The sequence below is a fragment of the Colobus angolensis genome, unplaced genomic scaffold (genome assembly GCF_000951035.1).
Source record: "Colobus angolensis palliatus isolate OR3802 unplaced genomic scaffold, Cang.pa_1.0 Scaffold437, whole genome shotgun sequence".
Classification (NCBI taxonomy): Eukaryota; Metazoa; Chordata; class Mammalia; order Primates; family Cercopithecidae; genus Colobus; species Colobus angolensis.
Genome location: NW_012117788.1, coordinates 139,856 through 156,605, shown reverse-complemented (window position 1 = coordinate 156,605; position 16,750 = coordinate 139,856). Strand labels below are relative to the sequence as shown.

The following is a 16,750-nucleotide window of genomic DNA, read 5'->3' as shown; positions in this document are numbered from 1 at the left end:
CAAAGTAAGTGTCCAGAAAAGGAATTCTGGGCATAGTGGCCCATGCCTGCAATTCCAGCACTTTGGGAGGCCGAGGAGGGAGAACTGCTTGAGCCTGGGAGTTCAAGGCCAGCCTGGGCGACATAGAAAGACCCCATCTGTATAAAAAAAATTTTAAAGGCCGGTCATGGTGGCTCATGCCTGTAATCCCAACACTTTGGGAGGCCAAGGCGGGCAGATTAGGTATACCTGAGGTCAGGAGTTCAAGACCAGCCTGACCAACATGGGGAAACCCTGTCTCTATTAAAAATACAAAAATTAGCCACGTGTGGTGGTGCATGCCTGTAATCCCAGCTACTCAGGAGGCTGAGGCAGAAGAATTGCTTGAACCTGGGAGCCAGAGGTTGCAGTGAGCCGAGATTTTGCATTGCACTCCAGCCTGGGCAATAAGAGCAAAACTCTGTCAAAAAAAAAATTTTTTTTTTTTTAATTAGCTGCGTGTGGTTGTGTGTGCCTATAGTCTCAGCTACTCGGGAGGCTGACGTGGGAGGATCAGCTCAAGGATCACTTGAGCCTGTGAGCTCAAGGCTGCAGTAAGCTGTGATTGCACCACTGCACTCCAGCCTGGGTGACAAAGTGAGACTCTATCTCAGAAAACAAAAGAAACTGCAGAAGGATGAAATATATATATATATATAATAAAAAATGAAAAACAAAAAACAAGAGGATGTGAGTTTTGCTCCTGGCTTCTAGGTCCCTGTGGTTCTGTTTAGGACACAGAGCATCCACGCTCAGCTTTATCATTCTGGTTGGCTAACTTAGGTACGTCAGTCGGTTTATCTGGCCTGCAAAATAGAAATAACAATCCTTATCTTCTATATAGGATTCTCATGAGGATTTTACAATGAGATAATAGATGTAAAATCACTTCATCAACAATAAAGAACAGGTAAAATTTTCAGCTATTATGACGGTTTTTAACATTATTCAGTGAATAACGTACTCTGATAGTCTGAAAGGGATAAGGGGGAATCTGATTACAAATTTAATGTCAGACTGCACAAAAGCCTCCTCTTTCCCCTTTGGAAGTTTTCTAGGGTGCTAGGTGGCAGCAACCCTGATCTGTCAGTAGGACCATCTGCACCCGTCGGAGCTCCTGGCTGGACAATGCCAAGGTTAAAAGTGTGTGGTTAAAAGTCCCATGGAGAGTTGGTAATGAGGTAGGGGTGAGGGGGGAGTGTTGGGAAGGCAGTATGCCATTCTGGAACCCCGGAACAGCATTTTAGGACTCAATGCCCAGAGGCGTTTTGGGACTTTGGAACCACAGGAAGGGCTTTAGAGATTGGTTGTGCCTGATCTGTCTATTTTACAGAGGAAGAAACTGAGGTTCAGAGAGGCATGTATCCTACCAGCAGGCTTTGGTTAGTGATCTGGGTTGACCCGGTGAAGGTCAGTCTGACAGCACGGTGGCCCGGGGCCCTTTCAGTCACAGTGCCAGAGCCTCGGGCCCCAGGGAGACTGCAGTTTTAGATCAGGAGCCAAATTGCCTCTTAATGCAGAAGTTCTGTCTCCGTCTGCAGAGAAAAGGAGGCTCTCGGCCTCCCAGGGTAGCAAAAGGCAAACACACTTGGTTACCAGGAGCCCTTGAGAAGGCGGCAAGAGCAGAGAAGCGCAAACACCTAACTCCCTCCATCTCTGGCTTTGGCTCTAGACTCGGATGGTTTAGAGCCAACGCCTCCAACGGCCTCTCAGAGCTCTCAGAGGGCCCTGCCCCGGTACAGAGAAACCGGTCTCATGTCTTCTCCATGGACTCCCAAAAACAAGAGCTTATCAGAAACGTCAGGCTTCTTTCTGAAAGGGCAGCAAAACCAAATCCCAGAGCTTTGAAAGGTCACGTGCCTTGTGGAGAAATAGTTGGGGAGTGGGGTGCCGGCAGTTTCTTTTGAGGAGAGCAGTGACTAGAAGCAGTGGTCCAGGAGGGAGGCGGTTTATTGTCAGGACCGTTGGGTGGAGTCTGGCAAGTATTTATCAGGAGTTGATGGTGTGTCCAGCCCTAAGCTGGGCACTTGGGGTAGGGGATACAGAGTATGTTTAGGACCTGGCCCCTGCTTGCAAGGTGCTTGCTGGGGATATAAGACTCTCATATGTGATTCAAAAAAAGAGAAAAGGCAGCAGCTATGTTAGTGGCCAAAGAGAACATGCTTCAGTGGGAATGAGAAGAATCCGTGTGGGCTCATCTAGTTCTCAAGAGCTTCATGGAGTGGGGCAATCTGTATACAGCCGCACACCCTGCAGTCAGCGTGTGAACCGAGGACAGCGGTGGGAATGAGCACAGGAACTCACCCTTTCTACCTCTGTACACAGGCTGTGAGCCAGAATTAGAACGTAAGGAATGCTGTGTCCTGCAAGAGTTGCATGTTGCCTGCGGAGTCCTCCTGGGTCCTTCCAGGATGTGGCCAGGATGCTTAGTGCTGCCGATAGTCTCCTGGAAGAGAGCGACTTACACATTCTTGGCGAGCTGGCGCTGGGTTTAGAATGATTCCTCGGGTAAAGAGGTAGCAAAATTACTTGATCCTAAAGAAGCCCCAAGTATCCCGAGCCCAGCAGCCTTGCATAAAGTCGTATTGCATAGTGACTACCATGTCAGGGTCTGGATTTAGAGTTGGCTTTGAATCCTATCTCTGCAGCTTGTAGTAACAGTGTGATACTGTCATTGACCTCTCTAAGCTTCAGTTTCCTCATCTGTAAAGTGAAGATAATGTTCCTTAACAGTCAGGGTTATAGTGAGGACTAAGTGAGGGAGGGTTTAGCTGCCAGCATGGCACCCTCAGCCCACGGCAGCCACGTCATGGTTTTGTGCTCCAGTTTGTTGCCAGAGCCTGGTGTTTCACGGTTCGCCCTCTTGTCTGACTGTTTCTCAGATCGGGCAAGCCCTGAAGCGTCCTTTCATCCCTCAGGTGCCTTTTGGACACCTCCTAGTGAGGGGAGAGCGCAGGCAGTGCGGGAGTGGGGAGAGCGCAGGCAGTGCGGGAGTGGGGAGAGCGCAGGCAGTGCGGGAGTGGGAAACTGGATGTCGTCGCCGGGTGTCCATTCTATGGCTCGTGAGCATCCTGCAATGGGCCCAGGACATAGCCAAGGAACCTGGATGGAAACGGGCCCCAAACTACTTCACTAGGAATTTTGGTTTCCTAGACCACAGCTTCTCCATCTATAAAATAAACAGCTTAAACTAGACCAGCGATCCCCACTTTGCGGGAAGGGGAGAGGGTCTCAGACAGTAGGGGGTCCCTGAATCCAGACGCACAGCAAACATGGCCTAGAGAACAAATAGATGATGCATCTCACACAGAAAGGCTGTGCTGTTTGTCAAATGCACAGAGATGCTGCTATCATTTTAAAGATAGATGTAAAAGGTATTATTGAATGCACGGTAGCTTTTATCAGCAGGCAGTTTTTCATTTGTAGATACTAAAAGTACAATTACGATTACTTGGAAGGATCCAAACGTGGTTTTGAAGTTTGTTTGTTTTTGAGGCGGAGTCTTACTCTGTCACCCAGGCTGGAGTGCAGTGTGGCATGATCTTGGCTCACTGCAACCTCTGCCTCCTGGGTTGGAGCAATTCTCCCACCTCAGCCTCCCGAGTAGCTAGGATGACAGGTGTGCATCACCATGCCCGGCTAATTTTTGTATTTTTAGTAGAGATGGGGTTTTGCCACGTTGGCCAGGCCGGTCTTGAACTCCTGACCTCAGGTGATCCACCCACCTTGGCCTCCCAGAGGGCTGGGATTACAGGCATGAGCCACTGCTCCCGGCCAAGGTTCTGAAGTCTTAAAGAGGTACTCAGGCTTGAAGAGTTTGGCTACCACTGGATGAGATGAAGGACTTACTCAGTCCTTCCTGGACGTGGCTCCTAAGTCCAACCGAACAAACAAGCAGTCCTGGGTCTCTAGCCTCACATCCTTCTTGAAGAAATAGCAGCGACTAGAAGAGGTTCCCCTGTGGCAGTGAAGACAAACTAGAAGGAGAGACAAGTAAGAAAGAGTAGCGTACAATCAGGCATGGTGATTCACACCTGTCATCTCAGCACTTTGGGAGGCTGAGGCAGGAGGATTGCTAGAGCCCAGGAGTTCAAGACCAGCCTGGGCAGCATAGGGAGACCCCCATCTCTATAAAAATTTTTAGAAAATGCGCCAGGCGTGGCGGCGCACACCTGTAGTCCCAGCTACTTGGGAGGCTGAGATGGGGGAATTGCTTGAGCCCAGGAATTTGAGGCTGCAGTGAGCTGTGATTGTACCACCGCACTCCAGCCTGGGTGACAGGGTGAGACTCTGTCAAAAAAAAAAAGAAAGAGAAAGAGAGAAAGAAGAAAGAGAAAGAAAGAGAGAAAGAAAGGAAGAAAGAAAGGAAGGAAGGGAAGAAAGTGGGTCACTTACAGAGAGGAAGACAACTTTTATAAGAAAATCTGGGAAATGCTCAGGATTCTGTTTAAAGGCCTTTTTAAGAAGTGCTTTTTTGCCACTTCCTAGTCTTTGTCCTTGTTTCCTACTGCACATGTTTGCAGCACATGGGAAGCAGGAGGAGTCCTCCCCTGACACCCAGTTCCCAGCTTCATCCTCTAGAAAAACGTGCTGCTTTAACTTTCCAGGTCACAGACCCTTTCAGAATCTGATCAAGGTGACGGACCCCCTACCCCACCCTAGATGCAGCCACACACGGATAACTTTCCTTTTTTTTTTTTAATTTTTATTTTTTCGTGAATAACTTGTCACATAATTTCAGCAGGTTCATCACCTCCTGAAGTCACACGGACTCCTTCGGGAAGGTATGGACACCCCGGCCCAGGTTAGGAAAACCAGCTCTTGTGTGGATTGCTTCCAACAAGTTTAAATTTGCCTTTCCTCAGTTGTCCATAGATCTAAGCTCTAAAAGTCCCATGGAACTTGTAACGAGACCTCCATGTGTCCCATCTCCCAAAAGGCTGTTGTAGGCTTCTTAGATTTTGGAAGACCAGGTCAGCAAAAGACAGCACGCACTCAGCTGCAACATTGCAAAGGCAGATATCAGCTCAAGGCTCGGTTCTCTGCACAGCTGGTGCAAGGTGAATGGAAGCAAGAGAGGGGCTCAGGAACAGAGTCCATCTGAGACCCAGCACTCCCTCCTGACAGTGACAGTTCTGTAAGTTTCTGTCCTAGGAGCTGGGAGCCTGCAGACTTGCAGTTCTTGAAGTGGAAAGCGCTCCCATCCCTAGGAAGGATCTCCCAGCCTCCGTCCCCCTCCCCCACGGCTACACGTGCAGCTCTCCTTTCACCTCAGGCCCTGCGTGAACACACCTTTCCCCAGGGCTCCTGCCCCGCCAGCCCGCCCTGTCTGTTCGTGCTGTGAGTCTCCGAATGGACCAGCCAAAATCAGGGAAGGTTTCTTCCCACCCACTCAAAACCTCACTTTTCTCATCATCCAAACTCTGAATCTAAAAGTCCAGTTGTTAGTTACCAGCTTGAGTCCAAATCCACTCTTGGACTTAGTTTGCAACCAGCACGTACCCTGGGATGAGTGAGAGGCGATAGGCTAGGAAGGGATCTGGGGTTTACTAGTGACAGGCAAGGCTGCTAGGTTTGGCTGGGGTGCCACAATTTGCACCAGGCAAGGGAGGTGAATTCAAATACCAGGATGTTGGGCAATATTTCAAAGAGTGAGGCTGGGCATGGTGGCTCATGCCTGTAATCCCAGCACTCTGGGAGGCTGAGGCAGAAGGATCGCTTGAGCCCAGGAGTTCAAGACCAGACTGGGCAACATAGTGAGACCCTGTCTCTACAAAAAATTTTAAAAGTAGCTAGGTGTGGTGGCGCACACGCCTGTAGTCCCAGCTGCTCAGGAGGCAGAGGTAGGAGGATCCCTTGAGCCCAGGAGGTCAAGGCTGCAGTGAGCCGTGATCACACCACCGCACTCCAGCCTTGGCGACAGAGCGAGACTCTGTCTCGAAAACAAAAGCAAAAGACAAATAATGAAATTCATTTTTTGCTATTATAGCCCTTCCCCTACCCTCACCCTGAACTCTACGTCCCATCCTCTTACTCTACAATGTACTATGCAAATGCCTCATTGTTCTCTACGATGTTACCCTGCTGGGTTCCATTCTACCTGAGCTTTGTAGGACCCTAAACCTATGTGTAAAAGTATGAGCACTTCAGAGGAAGATTGGCAGGGAAGACCAGTCCTTCTGCTTACGTATTTTACTCTTTGATTTTAAAAATCAATTTATCCAATAGATATTTACAGAACTCTAATTAGGTTAGGATACTAGTGTATGGGGATACAGAAAAATACAAAGATACACCAGGATACTGGAATATGGGAAAATATATGAATGAATGAAATCTGGATTCACTTTCAAGAAGCTTGCTGTCTAGTAGAGGAAATGACATACAAACCACAACACATGGTATAAAAAATATATATGGCCGGGCACAGTGGCTCACACTTGTAATCCCAGCACTTTGGGAGGCTGAGGCAGGTAGATCACCTGAGGTTAGCAGTTCAAGACCAGTCTGGTCAACATGGTGAAACTCTGTCTCTACTAAAAATACATGTAGCCAGGCGTGGTGGCGTGTGCCTGTAATCTCAGCAACTTGGGAGGCTGAGGCAAGAGAATTGCCTTGAACCCAGAAGATGGAGGTTGCAGTGAGCCAAGATCGTGCCACTGCACTCCAGCCTGGGCGACAGAGTGAGACTCCGTCTCAAAAAAAAAAAAGAAAAGTTACCGCCCTAGCTTAGTAACTATCATGTAGCAAGTGATATTTGAGCTGGACACTGAAGGATGGGTAAGAGTTGGAGAGACAAAGATGAAGAAAAGGCATTCTAGGTGGTAGGAATGGTATGCCAAGAGCCTTGGAAGCAGCAGGGTGGACCTACATGCAGACTAGCAAATAGTTCTATTTGGCAAGAACATAGGGAGAGGGAGCAGACAGAGAGAAGGTCAGAAAGCCAAGGTGAAGTCAAGACCTTGCATTTCAGGCTGAAGAGTAGTTTGGGAATTTTAGGGGCATCACTGAAGGTTTTTGAGCAGAGTGTGTGGTGATCATAGCTGTATCTTAGAAAAATTAATTTGGGAGTTCTCTGGAGGCTACAGTGAAGAAGAAGAAAGCATTGGGTAGGGGTATTAGAAGAGGGGACATCTACAGGAGCCTTTTCCAGCAAGTTTCTTTTGGTCAACTAAGCCAACAGGGACCTTGGCCTCTGTTCTCCATAGTCCTCACCGTCTGGACCTCTCATGGACAGTATAGTTGTTAGGAGCAGACTCTACTATAAAGTACCTTCTCAGAGCTTGGTCCACCATGTGGAAAAATTATATCCAGATTTGTTTTAAAGACTAAATGAGATAGAGTCTATCAAAACACTTATTAGCACAGAAGAAATGGATAAGCAATTTTTAATAAATGGTTGATAGGATAATCATTATCCTATGACTCATCTTGTAGATACGTGTGTCTAAAACTGGAATCACCTCCTTTATGGGGAGGAAGCCACAGTTTCTTGTACCAAGTAGATGATCAATGAATATGAAATAAATAGATATCATGATAGGTGAGGGATTAGGCTGTAAGAGTTTCATTAAATTTAGGAGAATCATTCCCTTTGAACGAGGACTGATATTTTCTTGCCTGAAGTGTTCCCTGTTCTCTCAGAAGTACAATCACTATAACTCGGCAGATAGGATGGGATGAGTCTGTCCTCGAGACAGGACATCAAGCCTCAGTTCTGGGTAATGTTTTGACCTCACTGGTCCTGGCAAGCATTAGTCTGAAGACACTAGGCCTCTGGGCCTGCTCCTAATGGGCCTGTGTCCACCCAGTGAGGAGGTACTCATAAGAAGCCCATTTGCTCGCTACATTCACGGGAACCATGGTGTAGGCCTGAAAAAAGAGCTGTGTTAGCAAGGAGGTAGTGGGAGCTAAGAGTTAGTATACAGCAATATTTAGGTGCTGGACTCCTGGTTGCTTTTCCCAATTCTATTGCCCAGAACTAAGAAACTTTGGACACTCTCTTCTCTCTGCCACATGGCCTGATCATCAAGGCATCCCTGAATATTGACTACCTCCTACCAGAACCTCCTACCTACAAAGGCATTGATGCACTAAGTGCTACAGGGCTCTCCAGGACTTAAGAGTTTCACTCTAGCTGGACATAAAAGGTGAAACACAGAAGAAATCTGGCGCTGTGGTTAACGGTATAAACAACGGAGTCAGGGTGCTTGGCTCACATCCTGGCTTTCTCACTAGCTGATACATACTAGGGAGTCACTCAACTTTTCTGCCCCTTAGTTTCCTCATCTCTAAAGTAGGGATAATAATAATAGTATCTACTAAATGGGATACTCTGAAGAGTTAAATAAAATAACTTAGCTTGGTGCAGTAGCTCGCGCCTGTCATCCCAGCACTTTGAGAGGTTGAGGCGGGAGGATTGCTTGAGCCCAGGAGTTCAAGACCAGCCTGGGCAGCATAGCGAGACCCTGTCTCTACAAAAATTAAAAGATCACCCACATGTGGTAAGACACGTCTGCAGTTACAGCTACTCAAAAGGCTGAGACGGAAAGGTTGTCTGAACCTAGGAGTTCAGGGTTGCAGTGAGTTGTGATGACACCACTGCACACCAGCCTGGGTGAGAGCCAGACTCCATCTCAAAAAAATACATTAATTGAATAAAATAATTTGTGTAAAGTGCTAAATACAGTAATGGCCCATAGCAAGCACCTAACAACTGTTTTACTATGATTTTTGAATTAACTCATAGCATCCAACCTGAAAAGCAACATATGGCAATAAGGAATTTTCTAGGCCATGCCTTTAGAATTTTTTTCATCCTTTTAGAATTTAAGCTTCTTGTTAGAAGATACTGTCCTGTATTTTCATGGATGCCCCAACACCCATCCCCGCTTTCTTGCGATCAAACAGGTGCTCAAATATTTTTTGAGAATATAATTAAGTACATGTCTACATTTCCAATTTCTAAATGAGTGAAGTAGAGAACTAGGAAACTTAAGATAGTGAGACTGATGTCTGCTGGGCAATCAGAGAAGACTTCTTGGAGGAGGTGAGACTGAGGTAGCCCTTGACAAGTTTGATAGGATTTAGATAAAGTGAAGCAAGGAAAATTCTAATTACTGAAGCCTCAAATGGGTTGGGTTCATGAGAGGCCGGGGCAGACTTTGTGGGCACAGCTGCAGCATACCACACACACACAAGGATGGCACCACTGTGCCCAGACCTGGGCTCTGAGTGTGGGACAGGAAGACCAGGCTTAAGTGGAGCCAGAATGGCCTGGGACAGACTGGGTACAGTGACAGGAGCCCATCAGCTGCTCAAGAGACCCCTGCCAAAATCTCAGCGAGAGCTGGGCGTGGTGGCGCACGCCTGTAATCCCAGCTACTTGGATGGGTGCCTGAGGCAGGAGAATCACTTGCACTGGTGAGGTGGAGGCTGCAGTGATCCGAGATCGGGCCACTGCACTCCGGCCTGAGCGACAGAGCGAGACGCTGTCTCAAAAAGAAGAAAAAAAAAAAATCTCAATTGGCTAAGCCAAGTCCTTCCTGTGCTGTCCCCATCCCTGCCGCATCCTCCCCGCCCTGCCCCCCGGCTCCTCCTTCACACCCTGTGCCAGACAGAAGGCCTGGGAGTGAGAAGACTGGCCATGGGGACAGAGAGCTGGATCCAAAGATCAAGGCTGAGTCTGCCAGAGCCTGCAGGATCCCTGCACCACTTTATTGGCTCCCCAGGTTGAGCTGAGATGCTGCTCTGGGTGGAGAAGGGGCCGCGAGCCTCTGGCCGACCTCTGTGTCACACCTTTCCACCAGGGAAAACTGGGTGTGGATGTTTCCCCTTCGCAGGTAGTCTGAGATCTCCATGAGCAGTCTTCATAGAGGGGAAGGGGGCAGGCTCCTCACAGAGATCTCAGAGTACATAGGAAGGAGCCAGTTCTTTCCTTGCTTCTGCGTCTCCTCACAGCATCACCTACAAGGAGTGTCTGGCACACAATGGACGCTCTTCCTGGCTCTGGTACAGAGTGACCAACATAACAATTAACAGCATTTCCTCATTTTACAGACAGGGAAAGCAAAACACATAACCATGGTAATGCCTATACAATATGTGTCTGTGTCAGAGGCATTCGAACCAGAGTGACTCCATCTTGAATAGGGGCTGGCAAAATGAGGCCGAGACCTGCTGGGTGGCATTCCCAGGAGGTTAGGTACTCTTAGTCACAGGAGGAGGTACGAGGTCAGCACAAGATACAGGTCACAAAGGCCCTGCTGATGCAGCAGGATGCAGTAAGGAAGCCGACCAAAACCCACCAAAATCAAGATGGCGATGAAAGCGACCTCTGGCTGTCCCCACTGCTCATTATCCGCTAATTATACATCAGCATGCTAAAAGACACTCCCACCAGCCCCACGACAGTTTACAAATGCCCCGGCAACACCTGGAAATTATCCTACACGGTCTAAAAGAAGGAGGAGTCCTCAGTTGGGGGAGGGGGAAAATCTCCATCTCCTTCCCAAAAAACTCATGAATAACTCACCCCTTATTTAGCATACGATCCAGAAATAACCATAAAAATAGCCAACCAGCAGCCCTCAGGGTTGCTCTGCCTATAAAGCAGCCGTTCTTGTGTTTCTTTACTTCTCTAGTAAACTGGCTTTCATTTTACTTTATGGAATAGCCCAGAGTTACCGTACAAGATCCGAAAAACCGTCTCTTGGGGTCTGGATTGGGACCCCTTTCCGGTAATGACACTCTTTTCATGTGCTAATTCATTTAATCCTCACAATGATCCTACGAGGTAGGTCCCGTTACTATCTTCATTTTACACGGGGGAAAACTGGGGCCTAAAGGATGAGGAGCTTCCCAAGTTCACCCAAGGAGTAAGTGGTCCACAGGACTAGGAGCCTGGGATTTGCACCGCGGCAGTCTGGCTCCCTTCTCCACTGGCCACTGCCAGGCTACCTGGGTGGAGGGAGCACAGGTCCAATGGCGGGGAGAGTCCAACACAACCCAGGATTCCTGTCTTCTAGGTCTCTCCACACAATTCACCTACTCAAAACTTCATGACAGTCTAGCAAGCTTGTCCAACCCACAGCCTGTGGGCCCCATGCAGCCCAGGACGGCTTTGAACGCAGCCCAAAGCAAATTCGTAAATTTTCTTAAAACTTTATGAGTTCTTGGTCGGGCTGGTGGCTCACGCCTGCAATCCCAGCACTTTGGGAGGCCGAAGTAGGCGGATCACCTGAGGTCGGGAGTTTCAGACCAGCCTGACCAACATGGAGAAACCCCCATCTTACTGAAAATACAAAATTAGCCGGGTGTGGTGGCGCATGCCTGTAATCCCAGCTACTCAGGAGACTGAGGCAGGAGAATCGCTTGAACCCAGGAAGCAGAGGTTGCGATGAGCTGAGATTGCGCCATTGCACTCCAGCCTGGGCGACGAGCGAAACTCCATCCCAACAACAACAACCACAAAATTTTGTATATATATATGAAGTTTTTCTGCGATTTTTTTTTTTGAGTTTATCATAGTGTTACTGTATTTTATGTGTGGGGCAAGACAATTCTTCCAGTGTGGCCCAGGAAAACCAAACAACTGGACACTCTGGACAACGAAAGACAACTCTCTTCAGTCCCTGCCGTCACCAAAGCCCCACCTCAGTTCCTGTCCTTAGGTAACACCAAGATAGCAAAATGGAATTTTACCAAACCGCTCTTAGGTTCCTTCCCCAGGAGACCAGAAATGCCCTGGGGACTGCCTGCCTTTGAGGCAAATTTCTTTCCTTTTTAAAGAAAGTGGTAAACATCTGAAAATAGAGTTTTTGAAAGAAAGTGACTCTTCAGTTGTAATTATAGCAGAGTAGGCCATTGCTTTCTATCAGCAGGAAAGCTGCTTCTATTTTTTTTTTTCTGTTTTTGTGGTGATTTTGTTTTTGTTTTTCTTTTTGTTTTTTTTTTGGAGACAGAGTCTTGGTTAGTTGCCTAGGCTGGAGTGCAGTGGTGTGATCTTGGCTCACTGCAACCTGCATCTCCCGGGTTCAAGCGATTCTCCTGCCTCAGCCTCCCGAGTAGCTGGGACTGCAGGCTCCGGCCACCACGCCTGGTTAGTTTTGTTGTATTTTTAGTAGAGATGGAGTTTCACCATGTTGACCAGGTTGGTCTTGAACTCCTGGCCTCAGGTTATCTGCCTGCCTCGACCTCCCAAAATGCTGGGATTACAGGTTCTTAAGTACGTGCTAGGATCAAGGGTGCATTTGCAAACGTTTCAAAATGCCTTAGAAGAGGTAGGAGTCAAGCCCTTGGGATCTGGAGGGGAAGGAGGACACGCAGTTAAACAGCAGAAAGGTTGGTGGGGAACGGGCTCAGTAATGGCCCCTGCCATAGCCTTGGCGGGACTCGCCGGCTCATTTTCTATTTCTAACTCAATGCCAGGCACTGAGTACTGTGCTCAACCTAGCAATTTGGAGACGGCGGTGGATATGCATGTCACAGAACAGGATGCTCTCCGGACAAACGTTCTGAAAGAAAACCAAACGGAAGATCCTCCCGCCTCTGCTGGCCGTCTCTAATGACCCCTGGGGTACGTTCCAGACATGCGTGGGCATCTGCGAATTCACTCACCTGAGAGCTGCCTCTACCTTTTTTTTTTTTTAAACTTTATTTACTTATTTGGAGACGGAGTCTCGCTCCATCACCAGGGTGGAGTGCAGTGGCGTGCACTGCAACCTCTGCCTCCCGGGTTCCAGCGGTTCTCCTGCCTCAGCCTCCCGAGTAGCTGGGGCTACAGGTGCTACTGCCACGCCCGGCTGATTTTTGTATTTTTAGTAGAGACGGGGGTTCCACCATGTTGGCCGGGATGGTTTCTAGCTCTTGACCTCGTGATCCGCCTGCCTCGGCCTCCAAAGTGCTGGCATTACAGGCGTGAGCCGCCGCACCGGGCCTGCCTCTACCTCTTGATCCTTGGGATCAGAGATGAGAAATGCAAAGACTGTCCCTGTGTTATGTGTGTACTGTTTGTAATTGTAATTCACAATCCCCTTTCTTGCTCCTCACCCCATTTTCAATTAAGAATGTTTCCAGGACACGATCTGAAACTCCTGGAAGGCTAGATGTAGGTATAAACAGAGTAGAACTCCAGATTTCTGCAGTGCTCCTTAGGGGCTGCGTTTCCTGCATGCCCTTGAAAATTAGAGGAGATTTTTTTTTTTAACACTTCAAAATGATTCCAGAAAGGCAGGCAGATGAGACGATAACCAGGTTGTGAGGAAGTCCAAGATATTTGGTGAGGATGCTCAAGTTTTGGGGAAGTTCAGCTGAAAGAGCAATTTGTGGGTGGACCATTAGCAGGAAGCTGACTGGAGAATTAATCAGAGATTGAAGGGACATGGGGGACCGGGAGGATGAAGTTTGAACTCGGGCTCAGGATATGGAAAAAGATTCAGTGAAGCCGAGAGTCCTGTGTGCGTGGGTTTTAAAGTCCTAACCAGCCCCAGGGTGTCTAAGGCACGCTGGTAATTAGAATCAGAGATTCCATTCAGCAAAAGCAGACAGGAAAACAAATCTCTTTTCTTTGTTTGTCCTGGTTGAAAACCAAACACGGTAGCCATCTGATGAAATTCCAGCGTCAGGAGTGTTTGGGCAGGGAAGGAGGGTAAAATTGCAGCTAGCCTCTGACCACAGGGCAATGTGCCTCTCAGGCCATTCCTCAGCCCTGCACTCTGGAATGTTCACAGGGTGTCTGTGCATCTCCCCTGATTCCAGCCCACAGGACACTTGCTCTCTCTTTCTTGTGACCCCAACATGTCAGCTGGCAAGACTCAACATTCCTGTCTGGGACTGAGCAGCCTGAACCACTTGTATGAGTCACAGGTAATTTTCAGCAGTGTGAGAAACCGCTGTATGAAGGGTACTAGGTCCTGAGGAGGCTTAGCTCTGGGGTGATGGAGATGGGGGCGGGGGTGGAGAGAAGGCCCTAAAGGTCAACTGCAATGTCCCCCAGTTTTCATGTATCTTCAGCAACAGAGAAAATCCCAGCTGATCCAAGCTTTTGAAAACCTGACCTTTTGTAAAAATGAAGAAACTAAAGTTATAGCCCTTTCTGGGGTGTGGAAGCTTTGGAAACATGGCACCACAGTGAGGCACGCCGGGGAGGGTGCCAGCCCAAACCAGAACCAAGTGTAGGCATTTCATGCCATTAGCACAAAAGGTTAGTGGGCCGGGTTAAGCTTGGGCAAGATCTCACAAGATCTTAGATCCAGTGTATTTTCTGTCAGTAGATTTCAATCAGAAACGTCGTGAAATATACCTCAGCTTGGCATTGGGCTTGGGGCAAAGATCTATGACTTTCTTTTCCAGGGAAGTTCTCTGAGAACTGAATCAATTCCTGCCCTCTAATCTATATTGCATCCCTTCCTGAACCAACCTACCTAAAACTGTGCCCCACCCCTCCATTAAAAAAAAAAAAAAAAATCACGTCATTTAAAAACTTTTGAGGCTGGGTGCAGTGGCCCACGCCTGTAATCCCAGCACTTTGGGAGACTGAGGCGGGCAGATCACTTGAGGCCAGGAGTTCAAGACCAGCCTGGCCAACATGGCGAAATCCCATCTCTACTAAAATACAAAAATTAGCCAAGCATGGTGCCACGTGCCTGTAGTCCCAGCTACTTGGGAGGCTGAGGCAGGAGAATCATTTGAACCTAGAAGGTGGAGGTTGCAGTGAGCCAAGATTGCCCCACTGCATTCTATCCTGGGCGACAGAGTGAGATTGTGTAAAAAAAAACAAAGCACTTTTGAGTTTTCTACTGTCTACTAAATCGAGTACACATTCCTTTGCCTGGTTATTTAAAAATCCTCCATAATTCGGCCCCACCCCACCTATCCAGTTATTCTTTCCTCCCCACACACCGTCTGATCTGGTCAGAAAGGCCTCTGCACTGTTCCAAATAGCTTACTCATTCCTGCCTGTTTCATTCCAGTTTTCTTCTCATTCATTCCCGAATCTGAATTTCTTCTTCTTTAACAAAACCAAAAGACCCCACCTTAGGATATTTTGCCAACTACTTCAATTCGCATTTCTCTGTCTCCAAGTAACAAGTCACGCCTTGATATATATACCTCCCTGATAGACTGTAAGCCACCATGAGTTGAGCACAACTTATATAAGTTATAGTGCCTCACATAAGTTGTGCTCAATAAATACATGTTGATTAGTTGCAGTCCTTTTTTTTTTTTTTATTTTTCCGCACTGTTGCCCAGGCTGGAGCGCAATGGCGCAATCTCGGCTCACTGCAACCTCCGCCTCCCAGGTTCACACGATTCTCCTGCCTCAGCCTCCCTGGTAGCTGAGATTACAGGCGCACGCCACCACAGCCGGCTAATGTTTTGTAGTTTTAGTAGAGACGGAGTTTCACTATGTTGGCCAGAATGGTCTCGAACTTCTGAACTCGTGATCCACCTGCCTCTGCCTCCCAAAGTGCTGGGACTACAGGCGTGAGCCACTGTGCCTGGCCTAGTTGCAGTTCTTTTTCTTCTACAGTAAACGCCAAACACATACAAAATCAGTCTCCTCCTAACCCTGACTTGGGTCCTCTAAGTTTAGCAGCACAGAGAGAAAATGTAGAGAATGGTTGTACCGAAGATATTAAGGGGGGATGAGTTCAGGACAGAATAAAATGTTTGCCCAACCCTGACATTTTCATGCTCATCTACTGGCATCTTCAGAACATTCAAACCCAGGACACCATAACATTAAATTCCTTTGTGTTTGAGACTTTTCCTCCTCATTCTCCTTCTCTTTGAGGGAACGGTATAAGTACAAGAGGTTGGAAGAAACCATACGCTTCTTTTTTGAAAAATAGAGACAGCAGCTGGTCATGTTGCCCAGGCCGGTCTAGAATTCTTGGGCTCAGGCAAATCCTTCCCCATCGGCCCGCCAAAATGCTAGGATTACAGGTGTCAATCACTGCATCCAGTCCCCATATACTTTTTTTTTTTTTTTTTTTTTTTTTTTTTTTTTTTTTTTTTTTTTTTGGTCGTGGGGGGGGGTTTTTTTTTTGGCTCACTGCAACCTCCACCTCCCCGGTTCAAGTGATCCTCCTGCCTCAGCCTCCTGAGTAGCTGGGATTACAGGCACGTGCCATGACATGCTAAGTTTTGTATTTTTTAGTGGAGATGGGGTTTCACCATGTTGGCCAGGCTGGTCTTGAACTCCTGACCTCAGGTGATCTGCCTGCCTTGGCCTCCCAAAGTGCTGGGATTACAGGTATCAGCCACCACACCTGGCCCCTGTATACTTATTTAAATGCAATAGAACAGACATCTAGACCAGTGGAATAGAATAGAGCCCAGAAATAAACCCTTGCATATATGGTAAACTGATTGTCAGCAAGGGTTCCAAGACCATTCAATGGGGGAAGGATAATCTTTTCAATAAATGGTGCTGGAAAAACTGGATAGTCCCACATACAAAAGAATGAAACTGGACCCGTACCTTATGCCATATACAGAAACTAACTCAAAATGAACCAAAGACCTAAACTTAAGAGTTAACACGGTAAAACTCTTAAAAGAAAACATAGGGAAAAATCTTCACGACATTGGACTTCTCTATGATTTCTAGAATATGACAGCAAAATCACAGGCAACAAAAGAAAACAACAGATACATTAGATTTCATCAAAATACAGAACTTGTGCACCAAAGGACACTATTAAAAGAGTGAAAAGGGCTGGGTACA

At 47.6% G+C, this 16,750-nt stretch overlaps 1 protein-coding gene and 1 long non-coding RNA gene across 2 annotated transcripts in view; one reads left to right on the top strand and one right to left on the bottom strand.

The window, feature by feature from the left end:
* NINJ2 (ninjurin 2) overlaps positions 1-16,750 on the bottom strand; it is a 99,638-nt gene that overhangs the window by 53,238 nt on the left and 29,650 nt on the right. The window lies entirely within an intron of this gene.
* The window catches only part of LOC105522579, an 18,365-nt gene continuing 13,852 nt past the window's right edge, over positions 12,238-16,750 (top strand). The window contains exons 1-3 of the long non-coding RNA XR_001003470.1: positions 12,238-12,299; positions 13,493-13,526; positions 13,777-13,884. This is a non-coding gene — a long non-coding RNA (uncharacterized LOC105522579). The remainder of the gene's footprint in view (positions 12,300-13,492; positions 13,527-13,776; positions 13,885-16,750) is intronic.